This window comes from Suncus etruscus, chromosome 8 (assembly GCF_024139225.1).
Source record: "Suncus etruscus isolate mSunEtr1 chromosome 8, mSunEtr1.pri.cur, whole genome shotgun sequence".
NCBI lineage: Eukaryota > Metazoa > Chordata > Mammalia > Eulipotyphla > Soricidae > Suncus > Suncus etruscus.
In genome coordinates, this window is record NC_064855.1 from 18,365,678 (window position 1) to 18,370,447 (window position 4,770).

Genomic DNA, 4,770 nt, shown 5'->3' on the forward strand with positions numbered 1-4,770 from the left:
AAAAATCACGAAAATGTTAATAGATTTTTTTATTATTTATTTTTTCCTTTTTATTATTGGTTAGCATTTTATAGATAAAAATATTTTTAAACACTTAATGAAGTTTTAAACACTTAATTTGCTTAATATACATCTATGAATTCAATAACTATTAAGATGGTAACATCATATTTACTATTCTGTGTTGCTTTATTTAAATTAAATAATATATATTTATTTGTTAAAAAAGAATAACTTCTTGAAGTTACTCAATTTTCCTTAATTATTATGCTGTCAATCTATATCCTCTTTTAATGTATACAAAAGGCCCAGTATTCCAGTAGTCCAGTTTTTGTCAGCAAAAGGGTCAATATATATACATATATATGCATATATATAATATACAGAAAGGCCAATATATGTGTGTGTGCATGCATGCACTCTTTAGTTTATTTTGTAGGACCACCCTTGACAATGCTGAAAGTTTACTTCTGATGCAGGAGTAAGGCTCAGGAATAACTGCTGGTTGACTCTTCAGAGCATCTGGGGAGCCTGGGACTAAATCTGGGTCAACAGTATACAAGGCAAGCATCCTACCTGATATACTATTACTTCAACCCAACAGAGCCCATCTTTTCATATTCATTCTGGTACTTATTTTGTTCTCTCAGTTGGTTTAGAGTTCAAGAGAAAAGACCCGGGAAGGGATGTAGTTTAATGCCTTGAGGTCATGAGATGAATTATTAGAACAGCAGGAAAAAAAAGATAAAGAAGAATGCAAAGAAGGACATATAGGGGTGTCATTTAGTAGAGCCCCTCAAAGCCAAGACTATGTCTGTTTAGAATTTCCCCCTGACCAAGTGCAACCACATGCTCATGACGTAATCCATGCAAGTCTCAGTTCTTTCATCCATGAGATGAAAATAAATGGACATTCTACTTGGAATCCACCCACAATCCTCATTGGAGAGTGTAATTCCTTTCTTACACATCATGGACTTCCTTCTTTTTTTTTTTTTTTTTAAATATGAACGCTTCAACGAATTTGCGTGTCATCCTTGCGCAGGGGCCATGCTAATCTTCTCTGTATTGTTCCAATTTTAGTATATGTGCTGCCGAAGCGAGCACGGACTTCCTTCTTTTCTCTGGTTTTTTAAATAAAATTATTTTGCCTACCCCCAAATGAGGGAAATAGAGACTATTTCAAGATTTGTCTGGCAGAGTGTAAAAGTAACTGGCAGAGTGACTGGTGTATATTAAGTACACAATGTTTGCCTATTATACTTCATTTATAATTCAATATTGAAATTATACTTCATCCTTTAATTGCTAGCATTGTGATATTTTGTACAGAACTGCATTGGCTATTTCCTTTTAGTTCCCTTCTTTCAGTACTGATATTGGCTAATGCCTCCTCCCCAGTCTTTACTGAATCCATGGAAAGAGGGATTTGAGGCATTAGGTGATATTGGGGAAGATGGGTCTGAGCATTAGCGATGTCAGTGGAGATGGGATTGGAGTATTACTGATATCAACAGAGATGAGTTTGGGGCATTAGCTGATATCACTGCTAAAAGAACCAGTTTAAGAAGAAAAGCACAGCAGTAAAATTCTAGGGTCAAGGATCGAATTTGGACTATTGTCAGGCACACAGAAAATAAGAGAAATCCAATGGCATAAGGAAGAAACAAGTTTTACAGTGCGTGTGTGTTCCCGGAGCAAGTGCAAGAGTCGGGTCAATCAATACCTTGCAAATTGCCTGCACTCAGAGGTTGGCGGGTTATCGCTTGCCGAGAGAAAGGAATAAGCAGGTTTTAAAAGCACGTTTCCCAGGTACTCTAACGGACACAGGCTGTGTCCACATTGGGCCGCTTAGCTAAAGATCAAACAGATAGAGGCCGATATTTGTAACAAAGGACGACTGATCTTCAAAACGGTGCTTAAGTTCCTTTCCTGGTGGAGAGGCAGAAATTTTTGCAAAACTTAGAAGGAAGCAGTCTGAATGGAGATGAAGAGGGTGCTAAAGAGGATGAAGTAGACTGTCATCACCATCTAATGGACTTTTGGTGTCTGTGCATTCCCAATGGCCTTAACTCTTCACAACAATCCACTGAGATGGAAGCAAGCCTTCAACTCATGCATTGTCCTAATGAGGGCACTGGTCTGAGGGGGACTAAGTGGGTAGCCTATAGTCCTAGAGCTGACAGTTTGGGCCAGTTTCTCTCTAAACTTGCTATCAGAAAGGAAGAATATTTTGAGAAGAGATAAAAGAAAGTTGAATCAGGCAGGTAGCTAGGAGATCTCAGGAAATTAGTTTTAGAGAAGGAGTCAAACTAAGATGAGTTCTAAAAAAGTTGTTCTATTACCAGCCTGGAAAATTGTCCAAAGGCATAAATACTGGACCCCTATAAAAAAAGAAATAATAAATAATAAATAAATAAATAAGAATTTCAAAGAAGACCACCAAAGTTCATTCCCAGTAACACCATAGCAGCAGATTCTTAATTTGCATAGCCAACCCCAAGTGGGGCAGTTTGGGGAAAATGCTGTAAAACCAACATTGTAAAAACAAATAGTCCACAGATCCAGGCTGGAGTCGCCACTGATATTCTCTTGGATTGTGTAATTCCTTTATTTCATGGGGTTCTCTGCCCTGTAGAGAGGCCCACGTTCTATTTTTCCTCCCTTTCAGTCTGCTTCTCTCTCCCATCCACTTCCACCCAGGCTCCTACTGCTCGCCACCCTGATATCCTTTTGTAGTGTCATTCCAGAAACTAGCTTCAAAATTCTTCTGCAGAAAAAAAAATGCAGTGATCAAAGGAACCTCTCATCAGAGGTGAATTTTTAACACATCTGATCAGCTGAATAGTCCAAGAGAAACTTTGGTTCTTTGGAAACAGAGTAGAGCTCAGGCTCTTGTGTGGAAGACTATTCTAAAGATGCTAAGTTACTTAAGTGGTAATGTTGTGCTAGAAAAAATACAAGGACAAATGCAATGAAAAGAGGGGCCTTGTTGGCAAAGAAATACTCTCAGTGGGGAAGGATATCCACCAGCATGATCAGGCCAGCAGTTTTATGCCAGGCAGAGATGAAATGATGTCACAGTTTATACATGTTCTAGTTGGTTTTCAGAAAAGTCTTGCACAAGGGTGGACAGCAAGCATATACAGCTGAAAAATATTGAGCACATGTTATATGTACAAAAAATGGCAGAGAAATGTCAGAGAGGTGTCATTTTTAATGCTGTGTTGAATAAGGAGGCTATAGGTTGCAGTGGTCTCTAGTACCTGTACACTGACCACTGCTATTTTTTTGCTCTTCAGCAATTATTTTTTTATAATAATGATTTTTATTTTGACCAAAGTGTATTATATATCTTTCACAGTAATATTTTAGGTCCATATTGACATTGAATCAGGGGAATTCCCACCACCAAACTTGTCCTCCCCTCCACCCCCGTTCCCAGCATGTATCCCATATTCTCCTCCCTTACCTTCCAGGCTGCTATATTTTATCTGCTGAAACATTCTTTTGCAATTACTTTATTTAACACCATGGTTACAAGATTGTTTGATAATACAACTGTGGGGTTTTTTGCAGTTACAAAGTTGTGTACATGATTGCATTTCAATCATATAACATCCAACACCCTTCACCAGTGCATATTTCCCACCACCAACAATGTCCCCAATTTCCCTCCTGCCCTCCCTCACTTCCTGCCCTCAGCTTCAGACATTTTTCTTCTCTGACACTTTCTCTTTCTCTCCCTGTCTCTGTCTTTCTCCCCCTAATTCTATTTTATTTCCTTTTAAACACTATTTTCTGATGAAGAATCATGCATATCACTTTATCACCTTTCAGCACCCAGTTTTTGTCCAGAGTGGACATTTCCAACTATTATTGTCATAGTTGTTCTATCGCTGCCCTAACTGCATTTCCCCACTGTTTGTTGCAAGCTTCCTACCATGGACTGATTCTCCTAACCCTCATCTCTATTGCCTCTCGATATTATTACCAAAACTATCTCTTTTTTTATTCCCCACAAATACATGTGATAATATTAATGCTCTATGACTCATTCCACTTAGCATAATACTTGCCATAACTATCCATGTATAAGTACATTTTATATTTCCTAACAGCTATATAATATTCCACTGTGTAGATGTACCACAGTTTATTTAATCTACTCACCTGCTCTAGGGTGCTTGGGTTGTTTTCAGATTCTGGCTATTGTGAATAGTGCTATGATTAATATAGGATGGCAGAGGACTTTTCATGGGACAGAAAGAAACATTCTCAAAGTTCTTCCTTGTCCCAAAATAGAGCAAGAGAATGCAAAAAAGCAGCTTCTACCAGGGAGAGGTTGATACCACCCACAGCCTCAGACCTGTCTCTTCTACCTTTTCTTGACATCAGACAGTTCTTTCTAATTGGGAAGTCATGGATAAGATGTTGAAGGCTCCTTATTGCTCCCTGTAACCCTACATAGAAGGGACCTCAGGCCCTATAGGAACAGGTGCCCGTTATGCTAGGAGCAGGTGTCCCAGAGAAGCTGAAGCCTCTTCCTGCCTCACCAGCATATTTGGGAGATGATGTCATTATGAGGCTAAATAAAGCAGTCTTTGTACCAACTTGCAAGATTTCCTATAGCTCAAGGTAGCTTGAAAGATGAAACCATTTGCTGCCAAGTGAATTATGAGCCACCCACCTGACGCTGGTAAAACATTCTCTGAACCATGACTGGTGTCAGTACAATGAGTGCTTTGAAAATGTCCTAAACGGATATAT

At 38.8% G+C, this 4,770-nt stretch overlaps 1 non-coding gene across 1 annotated transcript; it reads right to left on the minus strand.

Annotated features, from left to right (window-relative positions):
• Positions 1-999: 999 nt before the first annotated feature.
• LOC126016986 (U6 spliceosomal RNA) lies at positions 1,000-1,107 on the minus strand. Its single transcript, XR_007498666.1, has one exon. It is a non-coding gene; the product is annotated as a U6 spliceosomal RNA (small nuclear RNA).
• Positions 1,108-4,770: the final 3,663 nt, after the last annotated feature.